This window comes from Calypte anna, chromosome 8 (genome assembly GCF_003957555.1).
Source record: "Calypte anna isolate BGI_N300 chromosome 8, bCalAnn1_v1.p, whole genome shotgun sequence".
Classification (NCBI taxonomy): domain Eukaryota; kingdom Metazoa; phylum Chordata; class Aves; order Apodiformes; family Trochilidae; genus Calypte; species Calypte anna.
The window spans coordinates 24,030,896-24,050,953 of NC_044254.1; the positions used below are offsets into that span (position 1 = coordinate 24,030,896).

The 20,058-nt window shown below is 37.1% G+C and overlaps 1 protein-coding gene across 1 annotated transcript in view; it reads right to left on the reverse strand.

Moving 5' to 3' along the window:
* Positions 1–20,058, reverse strand: part of LOC103528584 (BEN domain-containing protein 5) — a 571,072-nt gene that overhangs the window by 337,051 nt on the left and 213,963 nt on the right. The gene's annotated exons all lie outside the window — the stretch shown is intronic.

Below are 20,058 nucleotides of genomic sequence, written 5' to 3' on the forward strand. Positions count from 1 at the left end.
CCCATGTAAACCTCTTGGCAAGATGGGTACAACAACATTTAACTTTCTCACCCAAACCATCCCTCATTTCCATGATCTTTCAAAGGTGACAGACAGGAACTTCTACAGGTCACCAGCCAGCTCTCTGACCCCCTTGGTTGCTGCCCATCTGCTCCCATGGCCCCAAATGGGTCAAGTTTCCTAAAGTAATCCCCATCTCAATCTTCATCCACTGCTGGCAGCTCTCCTTGAACCTTCTCTAAACAGCTACTAAAAGCTTGAGACACCTTGTCAGAGAAGAATGAAGTAAAAGGAAATGCAATGATTGATACTGAGAGCATTGACTGCAAAACCAAACCCCACTTGCATTGGGAGAGCTGTCACACCAGCAATACAATTATCTCAATGTAAGAGTGGGCATTAAGCTTAACATTTGTCATGTGCAAAACATTTCTTTATGCTGTCTGTGTCTCACCATCTTATCATCTCCTCACACCAGAGGGATCAATCAATTTCATAAGCAATGTCTTCCAGGCTGGTTTTGAGATTAAATGGTAGGATAGCATTCCCAGCACCTTAATCCTCACATGCTCATACACGTTCAGCTGCAACAGTTTTGATGTGCAGGTCATAAGGTTGATTTGAGAATCACCAAAGCAGTTCATAAGGTTAATTTGATAACATCCAAACCTGTAATCTGCAATCAGATGAAGTAAGGACCTCCAGCTGCACAGGTGGTACAAAGATACCCATGCTACCCTCAACAGCTGGGGAACAAAAAAAAAAATATCAACAACATTGTTGTAGTAAATTTGCAATGTGTACACAAACCCTTTGAAACAAGACACACACAGACCTCCTGAAAGACACAAAAGCAGTCAAAAATAGAAATACAACTGTCTGCTGTGATCTACATTAAATAATGTCTCATATGCAATCATGCCTATGGTTTTGCATTAATTTCATTTCCCATAATAGGTTTATAATTTGTACTGCTGAATTCAGGCATTAATATTAATTTAAGACAGCACAAAAAATCAGAGGTTTATTTGGAATCATATATTCACTGTACTGAAGTGTTATCCCTTATAAGTGCAGTCTCTCAAAACCAAGGTGCCAATGCATTTCTGCAGTGCAAACAACACGTGCAAATAACTGCATCTGCCTTGTTAAATTCTGTTACTGCAGAGTAAATCTGGACAGATGATTACCCTAAAAAAATTCCTACAACACAGAAGTCCACACGCTCAGACAGACACCCAAAAATAGCTGAAAGGACCTAATTAGGACACTCTTGAGTGAGCATACAGGCACTGCAGGAGTGAATAATTGTTTTCCTGTATCTAGAAAAAAATGCAGCTTTCATAGATTCCAAAAGCTATCTCTTCGCAACCTAGAAATGTGTTGCCCACCTCTCTGTGGCAGCAGAGTTTAGTTTTCCCTCTCCTTTTACCCACCCTTTTTCTTCAATAGTTTCTGAATTTCCGACAGACAAATCCCATACTCGAGCTGTTCCAGAAGAGCTCTACACTGCTCCCACTTTTTCCTAAGAACCCTGCTACATTTGCTTGTTAATATTTCTTCTGTAGATTCCCTGCAACACATTGCTTGTGTACTCTTCATTATGTTCTACCAGGCTTCTTGCCCCATTTTCTGTGTCTAATTCTGAGGTTGCCATGGTACCATAGTAAGCACCAGAAGTAAAGACTAAACAGTAGATCACCTTTTACTGCACCACCCTTTTACTAAAAAGGAGATAGACAAACTGAATATATATTTTCCAACTATTTAAAATGTTTACTTTATGCTGGCATACCTAACTCTTTTAAGCCAACAGGAATTGCACACTGATAACTACAGATTTTTCTTTTTCTTCTTTGTTACTGAAGTATTACCTAAATGTAAAAAGCTTCCTAAAATATTTGCCCACTTATGCTTTCACCTTTTTTCTTATTTGCCATCTTCCACTGATTGAGACCTTTCCCAACAAGATACATCCAATTTCACTGAGAACATTTTGCAACAATAACCTTTGCTAGATAGCATTTTTTTTCCTAGAAGCAAGGGAAAGGAAGAGAAAACCCACACCAGAACAACACAACAGATTTGAACAGCAGGTAAGTAATGGATGGTTATGGGAAACACAATCCTAATCATCACACTCTTCTCTCTTGCTAGACTCTCATCAAGACAACAACAAACCTATCATTTCGAGCTCAGATGATACCAGATTACTAAAGGCATAAGGATCTTGGCAAGATACTCGTAAATATCTTAGAAAATCAACTGATATTTCCAAACTTCCATGAAATAATATTAAAAGCCTGCCCACTGCCATCATAGAATCTTTCTGCTAAGAAATGCCTTTCAATTTGGAATAGGGAATAAAAAATTCAACTAAACGATGCTTGAAAAAAGCTCGAAGTCCAGTTCTATTTATGCTCTTAGCACTAAAAAGGTTGTACAAACAATTAACAAGTTTAGACTTTTAAAACCAGCACACATAGACATAGAAGCACATTCAAATACTCCTTGCAGGAGGGTACGTCAACCAGGCTCCAAGAAGAGGTGGATTTCTTCAATGAGATTAAAATCTGGGGACCATGTTGTATTTGCCTGAATCCACAGAACCCTCTTTCCACCACTGTCTGTTGAAATATGAACATTCACACCAGGAATGAGGGGGAAATGTTCCAGCAGTGATAAAGAGAAGCACTTCTCTCAGTCTTGCACAGCTGTGACAAAACTCCTTCCAAGTCACTTCACTACAAGCAATGACTACAAGTCTGCAAGTTTCTTTACTAAAAGCAGCACGCTGGAGGCAAGAGAACAGATAAGCTGTGGAGGGTCATCAAAATTATTCATAGACTTTCTACTAACAGTTTTAGTAGAACTTTTACCATGAAACATCTTGCAAACTTAGATCATCAGCAGAGCATCAGCTATAATCCTTCTGCAGGTTTCATGTTACATGGAATGGGCATTAGCATCATTCAAAGGATTTAAAGAAAGGACTGTAGGAAGCTGGAAAATGCAGATATTTCAAGCACAATTCAGGGTTTAACTGTTGCTCATGTTTAATTTGTTGTGCAATATAAACTTTAATTCTTGAAGAGAATAATTTGTATTATTTTCTCATTATAAGACCCAATTTTGTATCCACTAAAAAAAAAAAAAAAGAATGGCTAGATTTTAACCTATTATTTCTTTAGCAATGGGACACTACATGATTGACAGCACAATTACCAGTGCAAAGTTTTTGATATGCCAAGTAATACTTAAAATAGAACTTTAATATTTTTCATGTACAGAGATGTGGGTTTTATAACTACCTAGTTTTCTGTGACTCAAGAGATCTTTCCAGGTCCAAGAAAAATCCCTTTAGAACTTGATGTTTGTGATGAAAGGCGTGCATATAAGAGGCATTCTACCTTACCATTATAAGGTTTGTGAAATTAATGTTTCCATTACATTCAGAGTACAGTCATACTTTCTGTGAGATTTCATGAACTTAAAAGAACATTTTATCTGAAAAATATTTCAAGCCTTTCTTATCTAATGATACAACGAGGCCTAAATTTCCATATTTACTTAAAATAAAGTTAATATTTGGCCATGTAACACTAATGTCCAGTTATTTCTCCCCCTTTAGTATTATTTACATCCTTTGAGCCTTACAGATACATTTGAACAGCTGGGAAGCCACTGATTCAGTTTCTCATATTGAGGTTCATCTATTAGTATCAAAACCACACTAATTATTTAATTAGGAAATATCTTAATTTCATTTTTAGACTACAATCTTTAGTTTCACTATTAACAGCTCAAATTTCTGTTCACTTGCCAGTGTGGGCTATGCAGATTGTGGTCCTTCCCTTCTTTCTTCAAAAATATTCTAGAATATTATAAGCATTGCAAATGGAACAGCATTTATATTGTGCCCTTATGTGGGGAATTTGACTCAGAAATGTTGGGTAAAATGTACATTGATTGCAGTGGGGTTTAGATTGAGCTTTGTTGTTTTGAAATGGCAGAAATCTTCTTCAGACATAACCCACAAGACCATTTCAAAATCAAACTTATCCCCTTTTAATTTGACTAAAACCTCAGCTAATTATCATGGCATCAGCGACAGATGAAAAGTACACAGCTTGGTCACTGATCTACCAGAGCACTTAGGCAAAGCATATGACCTTAAATAAATGAATAATCTTCCTAAAGTCCTTTGTAGCATCTTTGAAGGTCTATGCATCTTGCTGCACAGAGATCCAAAGCAGGGTGAAGACCTCCTGTATTCACATCAGTGTAAAGTGAAATGACTGGAGAGAATTCACATGTGGACAAAGATTAAAGCTGTGGGAGTTTCTCTCATTGTCCTTGTAGGAATGAGTCCTCCTTACATCCCCCTCTGCAGTGTTTCATCAAATCCTCTACTCAGTGAAGCATCTGCCACTTCCCTTTCAGGACTACTCAGGCTAATGTATCACTGCTGAGAATTTTTCCTTCAAGCACTTACAGCAAGAAAGAAATCCAGCATGGGATTTCTGGGCTTGTCTCATTAAATCAGTTTGTTAATATATTGTTTCAGATGCACAGGCATCACTGAGGAATTCCTTAGTGTTTCTGACACTCAATAATTATCATCATAAACCTCATCTGGAGGTACTACAATTTGTTCTTTGCATTTTCCATGTAGGTGAAGGACACAGTAGCTGCTGTTTTAGATAGACCTAGGAAACAGATGTCAGAGAGATTTTGGTCATCAATCACAAGAGGCTGCTATGGATCCCATAAAACAAATATACAGCTTCAGAAAGGCACACAGTCTGGCTTGCATCTTCTTTCTCCTAAAGCTATTACAAATCTTTACTTTCTGCTCTTTCTCCATTCTTAGTTTTTACTGGTTTTCATCACAGTTGCTGCCAGAACTTCTCCATTTCATTATGGAGGACAGCAAGTTTCCTCATTCTTCTAATCTGTTCCAGTAGAAGAGATCAAACCCACAAACCCTGCTGAGAAACTATCTTCTATCTGCTTCAGCTTTTCTACTTAGAGCCCCAGATTCTGAGAACTGATGCTTTGACAACTGCAAAAGACAGTTTCAGTTTATTATCTTATACCAAGATACATGGCAACTTTTAAGACTGATATCAGTGTTGTTCAGCCTTCAAGATTAAGCCTAGAATTTCCCTGGATTTTTTGAGGACACGAGGAAAAGATTCCAACAGCATCTTCAGTAGCTAGATCAGGCAAAGAGAAGCTGCAAGTGTCCTATCAGTGTGCCTGCAACCAGAGAGGACAGTTCAGCCTTCTAGCTGCTCAGGAAAGAAAGAACAAACAAACAAGTTTCATTGGTTTAGGGTTTTTTTGTTTTGTTTTGTTGGTGGTTTTTTGTTTGTTTGGTGGTTTGGGGTTTTTTTACATGCTATTAGGTCTTTTCGTAAATTCTTCTGGAAAATCAAGTGCTTTCCCATTCTTGGACTCTTTGACTTCACCTGCAATCCCATCTCTGCCTTTGGGTTGGCCTCAGTGAGCTGCTCATCACATGGCTGCTCACCTCATCGAGGCAGGAAATATCTGGGATACAGCTATTTGGATTAGCACCAAGTGGGATATACAGTTGATGACAATCTGTGCATTGCTGGCATATAAGAGAAGCCCATAGCCAGCAAGGCACTTGACTCTGGGATTTCTGGGCTTGTCTCATTAAATCAGTTTGTTAATATATTGTTTCAGATGCACAGGCATCACTGAGGAATTCCTTAGTGCTTCTGACACTCAATAATTATCATCATAAACCTCATCTGGAGGTACTACAATTTGTTCTTTGCATTTTCCATGTAGGTGAAGGACACAGTAGCTGCTGTTTTAGATAGACCTAGGAAACAGATGTCAGAGAGATCTCAACTTGGACTTCAGTAAAATACTCCCATATTCAAAATTAAGGAACCATTTCTCCAGTTTGAGAATATAACAAAGTAATGGTAAGCAGTGTCACTATTACAGTGATCTAAAGTAAACCATCTAAACCCAAAGGTTCCCCAGATTTACACTGACATCAAAACAAGCAATGACCTATTGAATTCACAATGCCCACAGCTACTAAACCCAGTTCATTACATCCCAAGTTCATTCTTTGCTTCCTCTACAGGAATTTATATAATTATTCTGCACATTAGTTGTATTGGTTCAGAAATTAACATAGGATTCAGCAGAACTCAAAATTATGCAAAGACTATTTTAATCAGCTTATTATTTAAAACTAATTTGTTTTGGGGTTTTGGGTTTTTTTTGTTTTTTACAGAGAGCATCTACAAGAAGTGCAATAAATTTATCTGTATTCAAGCAAATTAATAATGTTCTTTCTGCACAACTGACAGGCTGTGGACATTGGAAGTTAAGATCAGTCATTCCATGAAGAAGAAAAAGCTGCATTATAACAAACATGTAGTTTTTAAGCAAATATGTGCACTTTCTTTGCTGTGTGTGTGCAAAAAAAGAATTAGATAAGAGAAAGAAGAAAAAAAAGCCATTTTAAAAATAATCCAGACACACTGGACCATATGAAAAAGAGGCCACACCCATCCTTGCTGCTAGCTCTAGTTCTGCTGTTGGTGGAGCCATCTCAATATACTTGGACTGAGGATAATATTACCTAAATATATTCCAATTCTAAACAATATTGCCTTAAGTTCTGTAGCATTCATTGCTGCTGACTCTGGAGGGAGACAGATAAGTTATGAGAAACTTTGCTACTTTAACAAGGGCTTACTGCCTTGGGAAACCCTAATAGCTTTAAGTGTTTGGAAGAACGTTTTTATTAGCATTATAAATAACTGCCAGCTACACTTTTGTTTCAGGATGCAAAAAAAAAAAAAAATATTTGAAACTAATTCAATTCAGGGAATTTATTTATTTTTCTGCAGTTCAGAGATATAGATGGAAGAAAGGTCCTCACTCAGAAATCAATCTCTTCATAAGTTATTTTGCAGGTCATTCCAATGAGTGTTTTGCAGGTATTTTGTTTCACTCCTTGACAAATGATTCAAAAGTTTGAGTTGGGCTACTTGGGAGACAGGCATTGGCTTTGGTGTCCCTGGGAAAAAATGAATTCTTTTTCTAGGCTATCATTCTTCCCCATAGAGCAGCAAAGGCTTCCTCCCATGCCCCCATCCTGTTTCTTTAGTATGGCATTTTGGCCTTATTACTTGTTAGGATCAGAAGCGAAACATCTATATCCCTCTAAATTAAAAAATGTTTAATAAGAATAAGCTTGAACAAATTTTTATTGTAATGAAAGGATTAAGGTGCACGATAGCATTAATATTTAGGAAAAATTAAACAGAATTGCTTTTTATCTGCTGCAAACTATGTTAAATATTTAATATACCACATTATATGGTACCATTTTATTTATATTACCATTTCAACAAAGGGTATGATAATCTTCCTGCTATGAACCTTCATTTCAGTGATTCAAACTTAGTTGGAAACTTCTGAAAGTGAAATCTAACCTTATGTGCAAGTTTTTTAGGCAGCAAGAGCTGAGACAAGATCCCAAAGCTGTGCAGGAGGTCTTGAGCAGAAAGTTGGACAAAGAGTGGGTCTAAAGAGGTTGTCTCCTGTGGGCTCCACTGACCCAGGACATTCTTTATTTAGAAGGGAGTAGAGAGTTTAATTGTTCTGGAGCTTATGGGAAGCTTTTTTGTTTCTTTCTTTGGCATGTCTGGGTATATTTTTAGACAGCTTTAAAAGACACAAAAGTCATAAAAGCATTCTGAAGTGACAGAAGGGTGATTTTTTTTTTTCCCCTCAGTATTCCAGAAGGAGTTAATATCTAGGTAAGTACTGTGAGAAGCAAGTTCTAGCTCTCAGATTGGAATAAGACAAATATTTCCTTAAACCTAAAAATGGTATGCTAAATCCTGTTTAATCTGAAACAAAGTAAACAATTTTATGCACTCTGAATGCCTGAAAGCTTTAAAGCTTTTGCTGGGAACTTAAAAAATAAATCCCTGAAAAAAAGAAAATTTAAAATAAATGAATACCCTAACCAATGTTGGGCCTGCTTACAGCAAGACAAGTAATGGATGAAATTTTAGGGTTATAGTGTGACATTATAATGTAGTAAAAGTAGCAGGAGAATTTCTCCTATGCTTTCAGATCACTGAACTGAGAAGCAAACAGAATGAACACATTCTGTGTTTGCTCCAAAGCTGATCTTTAAAATGACCTTGGAAAAAAAAATCTATTATCCTTTGCCTTTATCTCTCTTCCTGTAAAATGTGATAATAAATACTAGTTAAGCATTTTATTTTTATCTTGGGATGAAACTGAACAGAAGACAACAAAATATTATCACCACCTTGTTTGAGCTAGCTGTATTCCTGAAATTAGCCTTCTCAGACTCTATGCCCCCCAAAAACCCAAGCAGAATTACCTGAACTCTTCAAACCCTGTGAGAGGTCTCATTTCTTACTTTTAAGACCCTCTTAACTCAGTCAATTTCCATTTTATCCACCCAAGGCAATTGTTTTCAGCTGTATACCTGTCCTAGGCAGCTATTAGCTATTTGACTGGGGAGCATCTTTAGTGTTTCAGCCCTTTTGCACAACCTAAGTGTGGTACCAGCATTTGGTTAAAAAAAAAAAAAAAAGACAAAAAAATGTTACTGTCACTTCAAATAGCAGCTATTTGAGTCAAAGATGAAAGATACCCAACACAACCTAACAAGATATAGGTAAAAAATGAGTGGTACTCAAAAACTCTAAAGGTTTTATCACTTAAAAATAGATATCTTTTTAAAATATAATAAATATTAATAAAATATAATCTAAAATATAGCAAATAAATATATTTTTAAAAATAAATAAATATATTTTAAACTTTTTAAGCTTGACTTCAATGACTGTGTTACAAAGTGACAGAGGGGTTTGTGACGTTTTAAACTGCATTTTTCCTGTCACAAAACAAAAATGCTGGGATAACAACAAAGGAAGCACAAAAGGGCGTTTCAAAAGTAGAACTCAAAATATTGAATATCTGTACTTAAGGGTGAATCTTAAAAAAGCTATTCCAATAAATAGCTTTTATTGAGGCATTTACTTAGTACCTTCTCATGCATGTGGCTCATGCTGTCAGGCAGAATGTATAAGTGATACTTGTAAATGTTGTCTGTGAATATATACATCACTTCTGCATCTGCTATAAAGCATCACAGCTTCCCTTACCAGAAGGCTTTCTAAGCCCTAATCCACGTTTTCAGTAGCTTTGAGAGAAATAGCTTTCATTAACTACATGTTAAATCAAAGCTATAAACATATATTTTTATGTTAGCTAAAGATTCAGTCAGGGGATATATATCTTTCTTTCACTGCACTGTACCTCCAAAGAACTAAAACCTTAAAAAGAAACTTCAATAACAAGTTGGTTTTGAACCTAAAATCATGTAGCAACTCCTGAAATAAAAAGGAAGATCCTTCATTTCCATGAAAATGTTAAGGTATGGAAAAGGTAGGTTTTGCTGACCACATTTTCAGAGGGCATAGGTTTTATAAGCATGAAATCATTCCTTCAATAAAGGCAAACTAAAATTAAAAAAAAATAAATAAAAAAAACCCCAAAAGATTAAGTCTTTTGAAATGCATCCATGCAATTTTTACTGCCATGCCATCACTCTCCTTCCCACACATACCCACTGCTTTGAGTGCCTTGATGGTTTGGTAGAAAGTGGCTTTCTTTACCTGCAGAATTTCAAGGGAAACCACACAGTGGCAGTACTGTGAATGTAAATGCCAAGCTCTATTGTGCAGCCATGTAAGAGTCTTTTAAGAACTAAAATATAGTTTTCTGTGCTTGGTTATGGCTAAGTTCAGTGTTACTTTATATAGAAGACATCCTGATTTCTGCTGCTCGAAGAGTGGAAGAAAAACATCCAGTCAACATGTAATTTATTTCCTTCTGTAATTTTAGTATCCAGAGGCCTCAGACACAGACTTAGTCACACATTTCACTCCAGGCTACTATTTTCTCTCCATTTTTATCGACTTTTTCATTTCTTCTATTCAGATACGTTTTTGAAGCTCAGCTTCTCAGTGTAAACTTGGAATTCTTTGCCAGAATAAAAGGAAAACAAACTGAAGGAGCATCCCACACACAAACATATACAACACATATATATTCCAGACATTTATGATTCATCTAGGTTACTGGTTTCTTTGCTTTCATAGTACACAGATACAAGTGATGGGTATTACAAATGACAAAGCCAGAATGCTCTGCTCATTTGCATTGGGAGACTCTTGTCAGAGAATGGGGCCATAGAGATCACAGATGCAATGTACTGATAAGAGGGAAGGGGGGGATACTTTAAGTCTGAAAGAACTCTCAGTAGATCTCACAGTTACCAGAATAGACAATTGCAACAAACCTGACTCCTCCATGCTGCTTTAAGTTGTTCTGAACCTTGACATGCACTCTACCCTCTGTACCTTGCTTATTTAGCAGCAGACCTGCACTTGGTGTCCCTGTTCAGGCTGACATACAAACATCCCCATGCTTACTCCTAGAAATAGTGGCAGTAGAGTTAAATCTGCTAAATACTTTACAAAGATAAACTACTGGTGTTTTCTTCTGTGTAACTGATGTTTCATATCTCTCCTCCAATTGTTTCTGTGCCCCAGTAAGATTCTCTGCAGCTGCACGACAGTGGAAATTTCCTCCAGGTGATCATTCTCAGTACATGATTAAAGGCCAGGACTGCATGGGATATAATGGTTTTAAAGGCTCTGTGCTTTTGCAGACAGAAATGTACCAGTTAAGCACAGATGCTCAAGGAGCATGACATAAAACTCAATACCACAAGGCTTTTCTTTTTGCTTTTTTTTTACCTATAGAGAAAACTACATTTATCTCCACGACTCCCACCTAAATCATCTACCCCTTCATTTCATCAGGTGCCCAAGCAGTATTTTCCCCTTTTTTCCTCCTTCTAAACCAAGTATCAGGAATTAGCACCCAGTGAATCAGAACAGGTTTGTTTCCTTCCTTCCTTGACCTACTTTGCTTTCAGCTTCAGAAGCTGCTGCTGAAGGTAAAGCCCTTCTAAATGACTCCACCTGCAGCACTTTTCCCCTTGCTGAGACACACCTCAAGTTCATGCAGCCCACATGAGCCAAACACTCCCAAGCAGACTTTGCACCAGAATCAGTTTCACAAGCACCCCCAGGATACTGAGAGTCCCTCTGGAAACCCAGAGAAATACATTTAATTAAAAAAAAACTACACACAAACATACATATGCTGCACAAATTCCCTTCATTGACTGAATGACATTTAAAAGACATTAAACTGTCCAGTAGAGGAGCAGATGGGGAAAAATTCTATTTCTTATCAAAGCTAAATTATTATATCACTGCTGGTCTCAGAGCTATGAGGTACTGGGGCGTTGTAACTACATTGCAAAAAAAAAAACATGAGAAGTTTTATCAAATAATAAAAATCACTGAATTATTTTAACTTGCATATTCCTCAATTTTTTTGTTGTTAATCTACGTTTCTAATTTGAATGTCTTTTTATCTTGAGCTTCAGTGGCCTGTCCTATAACTTTGCTGAGGAGTACCACACATTTCTAATAAACTATTTTGTAAAATTCTTCATAGAACAAGTTCGGTACTTTTCATAAAATCACTCAAATCACGTTGAACAGTGAACAGTCTTCAAACAAAAAACACAATTTTCTTCCTCAAGTTTGAAATCAATTCCCAATTTTGCAAGTTACTAATTTTGCCATTCCAAATAATTTTACTGCAAGCCCAGCTACCCATTGTAATACATTTACAACTAATCCTTAAAAGACAAAAGTCCCAAACCAATCTACTTCTTGAGCTGCTGATAGGAGGCTTTCTTTTCATTATTGTGATTCTCATGACACAAATTCCTTTGGGCACACTTTGTGGGCAGATGGCACTTGAGCAAAGCCCCCCAAACCTGCTTTACACACCTGCAGGCATCTTCAAAAGGATGGGATGGGGTGGCAAGTCCTCATGTCACCAGCACCCATGTTTTATTTTCCAGGCTGAGGGTTGGCTGTGCAGCAGCACAGAATGGCAAAAATGGGAAAATATGGAAGCAGAACTATACAAGGCAGAGCCTGAGTGTAAGGAGTAGGGCAGGCAGTGCCTCAGGGAATGTGGCCCCTGAGTGGGAGAAGAGCAGGGGTTGCCCCAACACAGCCATGTTCCCCTCAGCCTCAGCCCACACTGTGCATCTTGTTTTAAGCTAAGGAGTCCAGCTGAAATAAATACTTTATTGCTTCGTTGGCATGTGTTTTAATGATTGCCATGCACCCCTCCCTGTTTTAAAAAATAAATTCAGTTAAACAGCTCACATGAAAATAGGGCTTAGGAGCTGGAAAAAGCCCTTTCCAGCCAGTACCAACAGAGCCCACCTCCTGCCTGCCCCAGACACAGGAGCCTTTTTTGCCAACAATCTGCAGACCTGGAGCCCTGAGGATGGGCACCTGCACTTCAGCTGCAGAGCTCAGATGCAGCTCATTTGAAGAACCATTCTGGGGACAAGCCCCAGACCTGGGGACTTCTGGAAAGACTCTCCAGCCTGCCTGCCTCAAAATTCTGAGAACTTGGGCAGAAAAATACCAGCACTGAATTCCACCAAGAATCCTACCAAGCAACAGAGAAGGCACATGCAGACAAACCCGAATGTCTGGGAGAGGTAATGAGGGCACAGTATTGTTCAAACCTACACTAATGGTTCACAGTTTCCCCAGGGATCACATTCCAGCTAAAACACACCAACATCCAGTTTTCTTACCCATACAGCCTTTCCCTCCCCAGAACCACAGTTATTTCCCAGAGGTAGGGAGCTGCCAGCAAACCTGCCAGCTTTCCCCTGAGAGCCTGGAGCCTCACCTTCCCATTACCCCATGTGTCTGACAGCCAGCACAGCCTGAGCAGCCAGCTAGACAGACTGGAATTAGTATTTGCTGCCAAAAAATATTGGATACTTTATAATCACACTAGGAGAGCCCTTGCTAGGTTTTCAATCTCAGAGATGCTTAATTATCGTGAAGCAGGAAGACAGTTTTGCTTTCGAGCTGGAATTCAATAATCCTACTTGAAGCAGTTGATAAAAAACTTTTTAGCCACTGCCTCAGCATCCTGAGAGGCCGGAAAGATCCTATCTCTGTTTTATTATCATTAAATTTTAATTCTCTCAAGTTGGTGACATATCATACAGAAGTTAATTCATAACTTACCCTTAGTTATCATAGCATAAAAATTAGATTTTTTTTTTTATTATTATTTTTGCATTTATATACAACTGTCAAATCCCATGAGAAAAAGTTCGAGGTACAGAACCTATTATTTTAATGTTCTTTTCCTGCATTATGGCCTGCCATACTTATTTACTGCTTATCGACTCTACAATTCTCAATTTCCACAGTACAGGAAGATGTTTTTGTCTTCTATTTTATGTTCTATTAAAAGAGAAATTGAACTCATTGCTTTGAATTTTACCATGGCACTTCAAATATAAAGGCAGGTGCCTGATAACCATCTCGCTTTTATGAGATGTTCAGAGGGAATTGTTCCCATTACCTTTTCCTCTGCACTAAATATTGTTTCTTCACAGCAAGTTAATGAAAAAGTTGCTGTTAATGATTTTAATGAGCATTTAAAAAAATATCAGGCTGCACGTTTCAGACAGTTTACTCAGAATTATGTTTCTGATATATTGGATATCCTATGATTTATGTCATATGTAAATTTAAACAGTACGATGCATTTTTAAAATCCTATGTTGAAAGATCTTTAAAGTTGCAAGGCTAAGTGAAAGAAAGCCAAAATTTAACCTGAATGTGCTGCATCCTGGTGCATTCTCAGATACATTATGGCACAGGTTATTGCATCTTGTTAAACCCAACTTGTCTAGCACTCTTCAGATCATTAAAACATTCTTAAAGGAATGTTGCATTTTCTGATTACAGTTTTTGGGTCTTATTTGTATAGTCTTGTCTTAACAGTCTGATTTTCAAGTACATTTCTTGGTGACACTCAGCTTTGTCTGTGTAGGGCTCTTACTACCAAGTACTTAGGGCTGATAAATGCCATTCTTAACAGAGGTGATTTTCATTCTGCTTCGCTCCATTAGTTCAAAGTACAAAATTGCAATAAAAAGCTGCAATGTCCTCTTGGTAGTTTGACTCTGCTTTGAGTTCAGTGCTGCCCATATTTATCTAACTTACAGACTCATTTTGGGGGAAAAAGCCTCAATTTTATGTACTTTTTTCTAAACCTGTCAAGGTTAGAGACCCGGTTCTGTGAACACTTTTCATGCAATCAGTTCCACCAAATGCCCATCACCTGAGGAAAGAGAATGACCTATTACAGGATGGGCTGTAATGCACAATTCTGCTTGTATTTTGCAGCCATTTACTCAACACTATGGACTGTAGTGGGAAAACCCTACAATTCAGTTGTTTTAAACTGCCACAAAACCTCCCAACTGCAGATTTCACTCTGATTTGCACTGGTGATGGGGGAACCATTTTCAGGCAACTGCACTTCTTTAATAGTTTGAATTTCTCATCAGCACCCCCATAATTAAGCATTTACAGATGACAAAAAAAGAAGCACCTAGCAGGAGTAGCCTCATTTCTTTCCTACATGCTTCAAACCTTTCATGAATAAAGCAGTACCAAGGGTAACCTTTCATGAATACAACCTTAGGGATCACAGAGTGCCCTCAATCAATGCAGGGAACTCATGTTGACAGAGTATATGAGAAACAGATTGAGGTATTAAAGCACATAGCCTCTGGTGTTTTAGATGTAAATACTATAACCATCAAATATTTAGACTCTTATGTAAGCAGTATGTCATTTTTTAAACAGTTACTGCTTGGAATAAATCTTTAAGGCTGGAATTTTCAGAAGTGCTCAGTATTGGCCTAACTGCTCTTACTGAAATCAATCATAAAATTTTCACAACTTTGGAAAAGGACTTTGTCTGTTTATAAGTTTCCACAGAACTAAGCACAATGAGTCTTGATCCTGGCTGGGGCCTTTTGACTCTACTGTAATTTAAATAAATTGATTTATAGGAGATCAGGCAGATAAATGATGAGGAAACAGACACATGCATATAAAATTTGTAGGGTTTTGAAATGGTGGTTTAGCAGTCCTTTGGAGCTTCATAATTTTCTCTTCGAATCTTTAAGTTAATGTAAAAAAAAAAATAATTTTATTTCCTTGGTATTAATTTTCTCCAAATCTTAAATTTACAGAAGGAGCCAAGTCAATAAAATTTAACTTTTTTTTTTCCCCCACAAACTACTCTCCCATTCAGTTTGAACAATAAACACATTAGTTTGGGGATTTGATTAATACTTGGTGTCAGTAGAATATAACCTGTCCTCTATTTCCACAAAAGCTGTTGCTGATAAGACTTATATGTAACTTACTTAATAAAAACCTTTTTGGACTTGGAAAGGGGAAGAGAATGCAATTTCTAATGAGTTTGTACAGCTGATAAGTCTGTTCCTTTTGTTATTTTGCAAGATACCCACAAATATTAATTTACCCAGGGATTAACTTCAGAGGCAGTTATTTTATTTTCATATACAAGTCAAACTGAAAACTGCCTAAAAACATCTTGTATTCCTCCAAAGATCTACAGCAAGACCCAGACAAAACTAATCCTGCTTCTCACTCAGTGTGGGATTATAAAAGGTCATTACTGAAATGTCTTTTTCCCCATATTCTCCAAATAAAGTTACTGAAATGGAGGCTCTGATTCCACAGACAACTGATTCTCCAAGCAATGTCCTAGCAGCTGCTATTCCCATTTCCTTGATCCAGCACAAGGGAGGGAGGGACTCCAAGGAGCCAGGCTTGTACCTGGCAAAGACTGCAGCAGCACCCACCTTGTGGCATGGGAAGTATTTTTGAACCTTCAGAAGTATTCTTACCAGATCCCTCAGAAAAGCAAAACCAAGCACATTACATGACAAATCTGGCAAAGGAATAACAACTTGTTCATTTTCATTACTTAAATTCAGGTGATGTTACCATTAACCCTAGCCCCCTATATATTTTATAGTAAGTAATTCCACTCTTTCAGATTAGCAAGCTATATATATATTTAGTGCTTTATTCTCAAACTGTTTCACCACAAATGACAGCTCATTTCACAAACATCTTATCTTATGGCTAAAGATATATAAATACATACTAAAAATGCTGCTGAAAGTCTCTGAATGTATAATGCAGGCTGGTAGACGTGGTAGTGATTGTAACACTGCATTGTAGACACAAATGTTAAAGAAACTTGGCAAGAATCAACACATTTTAGCTACTCAAAATTCAGATTTTCTCAGTCTTGTCCCCTTCTGATGAATGGAACATATGGGAGCATTGTTCATAAAACTTGCATTGCTTTTCTTGATGTCTACCAGAATTCCTTCTCGTGACAATATTTACCAAGATACATATAGATTCAAATTTGAATTAATTACCTAGAAGTTTTGCTATTCTCCCAGGTTTATTGGAAAAGAAAAACCCTTCAGAAGCAATGTGTTGCAAGTATTTAACAGTAGATGTTATAGCAACAGAGGTAGTGGTGTGCTTGCTGGGGAAGGCAGCTATCCAGTTAAAAGCCATCAGTGCTGAGATAAAAAGGAAGAAAGTGGCTGCTGTGCCAAGCAGCAGTTTGAAATCTGACATTATAAACAAAACACATGTAAACCTAGATATAAATCCTCCCTTATGTGCTGAAGGCTCCATAATATTTTAGCCAGCATTATTACTTACAAACAAATAATTCCTGAAATGCAGCATCGCAACTGCAGAGCAGCTTTTAACCTTGTGTTCATTCACTCAAGAACCATGTTATTTATTATCCTTTATCCCTTAATTATGGGGACTTCACCTACTGCTCTCTGCTCATTTGAAATGCAGAATAAAATACAATGGATGTCTGAAGACTTAACAGGTGTCAACCAGATATTTGCCAGCTACTGCGACTATTCATCTGGGAGGAGTTGCTGTTCTATAAATACTAATTAGAGTTTTGCACATGATCTTGCTGAAATACCTAAGGTGATGAGTGGCCAGTTGTTACTTTTAAAAGATTAGCACAATTTGAAAAACTAATGTCCCCAATGAGGCAATGCTCACACTGAATAATCAAGAGTTATAGCTGTTCTCTGCCCAAAGGGAATATTTGCTCACTTCATCATTTGGAAAATCTGCTGCCTCTCGAACAACTCACTCTTCTATTTCACTTTGAGAAAGTTGTAAAACTTCATGGAATCCATTTAATAGTACAGTGTATGTACTTAAGTGGTCTTCCACTGCTGTACCCCACAGAGTAGGCTTCATGAAAACCTTCCAAGAACAGAGCTTTGGTGTAAAATCCTGATTACAAACCTGCAACAAAATTAGCTTGCACTTAAATGAAGCAGCAAAAAAAAAAGACTGATGCAACAGCCATGGCCCCATCCCATTTGGTACTGATATAGCACATCCATGAGAAACACACTAAAAATGGGAATAGGGACTCAGAAGTCAATCTACTTAGTTATTTAATATTTTGCTCTGGGAAAGAATATTCAGTAAATGTGTTACTGTGTGTGAAGAAAATGGGTATTTTAATAAGTACTTATTTTTCTGGGTTGTTTTTTTTTTTCTTTTTCAAAATTAATCTTTTCCTCGACCATGAAATCTGTCATCCTTAAGCATACTGCTTCCTCTTTTTAAGTATTTCATTACTGGAAATGTTTGGCCTTCAAAAGAGAAGAATATGTCAACACCAGAACAAGTGTGTCCACATAGAGCTCTTTGATGACAGTGATATACTCCATTTACATCAGTAACACTGAGCTGAACCTTGATGCTGACTGCATTTAAAGATCTTACCCCACAGGGCAAGAGAATACAGGTCAAAAATGTTGATCTACCTTTGACACACTCTCTACTTCAAGAGCACTTGGCAGTGATTTGTTCCAGAGTCAAGAATCAAACTCACAAACCAATGCAAAGCTTGAAGCCATATTCACATAACCACATTCAAAACAAACATTAAAATTCAGAGTCTCTGGAGGCCAATCTGCTTTTCCTATGCTGGGTTTTGTGAGCAATACAGTCAAAGTCTATCCTGAATACAGTGAGAACTTTCATTTAAATAAAAAAAGCCTAACTCAGGCCTCAATATCTCTTAATAAGATTAGTAATGTACCTCTCAAATGCAAAAATGAAAATAAACATTCTAGCACCCTAAAACTCAACCCTGAGAGTATAAACAAGAGTGGAATATTTGTGTGCTAGACAGAACTGCTGCTATCAGTGTGGCCAGAGTTGAGAGGATTTCAGTAGAGACCGTATGCCTCCCCAAGAAGGTACAATAATGATGAGATCCTCAAATATTTAGCACAGAAGAGTTCAGAGAAGGACTGAGCACTGCTACAGAATAGCTGCAGACCACAGCTTCTGGTAATCATCTTCTTTTTAACTTGATTTTAAACCCTTTTCTTCAACTTTGTGTAATATATCATTTTATAATTTAATTACATTATATCCACTGACCTGCTATGCTGACTTAAATCTTCATGTAAGGGAGGGAATTCCAGCAGTTTCCTTTGACAATTACGAGTCCTGAGTACCCCTGTTTGAGCCTCAGCACTGAATGATTTGATGTTTCTTACCAAACAAATACACAGAAAGCATCCAGCAGGATCAAATAGATGCAGCTGGATATTGCTCTGTTCATGTTCAAGGGCCACAACTACCTGTGTGCTGCATTAGCAACTCCAAGTACAAGTAAATCCTACTTCAGCAACCAGAGAATGGGAGAAATTTGTTTACAGGTTGCACAAGAATGCCATGGAAACAGACAAAGAGGTAACTGTAAAAGGTACAACCCAAATGGAAGACAGCTGTAATATAAATCATATATCCCAAAATATTTATTCTGAGTTTCCCCACTCAGAAAACAGAACTCCTATTACCAACCAGAGAGAAAATTAAACTGAGTAGACCCCAATATCACTCAGCTCCCTGATTACAGTATGAATTAATGTGCACCTTCAAAGTATAGAAAGATGTTTTCATACACAGGCTATTAAATAAAGTAAATATATATATAAATAAAAATAATTTAATAATGATCTTTTAGAGAAAAGAATTTACAGATATAACTTCTGATACAGGATTAAAGTGTGGTAGTAGCCCTGCACAAGGAAGCAGCTCAGCACCTGCTGCCTAAATACACTGTGCCTGGCTCCAGGCAATGTTATTCATTCCTCACTTTCACAGGAGCAAAATATAGCCCCTAAAAATATAAAATACAAAAATAAATAGATCTCCAGGGAAATGGAAGAGAAATCTGTTTTAAAAATAGCAAAGGAACATATATGTTCTAGGAAAAAAAACCATTTTGCATTGTTTTGCAAGATTTACACTTTAATTTGAAACCAAAGTAAGGCATAAAATGTGTATGAAAGCAATATCTGATTTATATATAAACTTAACACTCAATATACTTAGTTGCAAATACCAGACCCCAGTGAGAAAAAGAAAAGCTTTTGAAAAATTATTAAAATCTGCTTGATAAATGCGGCCCTGAAATGCCCCAAAAGATTTTTTTCAAGTTAAATAGTATTAATTAACAATTAACATGACTTTTGCTACAAAAAACTAAACACAATGTATTTTTAAAATTAATCTTCAATGTTATTACACTTTCCCCCTATTAAGCTGGGGATGACTCCATCCACTATCTTCACTGTGAGACAGATCTTCTATCCATATGCCCTTGCCATAAAAATACAAATAAATGTTCTGAAGGTCATATGAAGAGTCAGACAGACAATAACAATCTTATGCCCACTAAAAGGTAACATTTTCTGGATGGAAATTTTTGAACAGTTGAAGTATTTAAGGAAGATACATTTCTAAGGCTCAGATAATGTGCAGATTGATCAAATGTTATTAATTAACCAGTAAAATAAGCACCAGATGTTAAGGCTTGCAAGAATACATTATTGTACACTTATGGCTT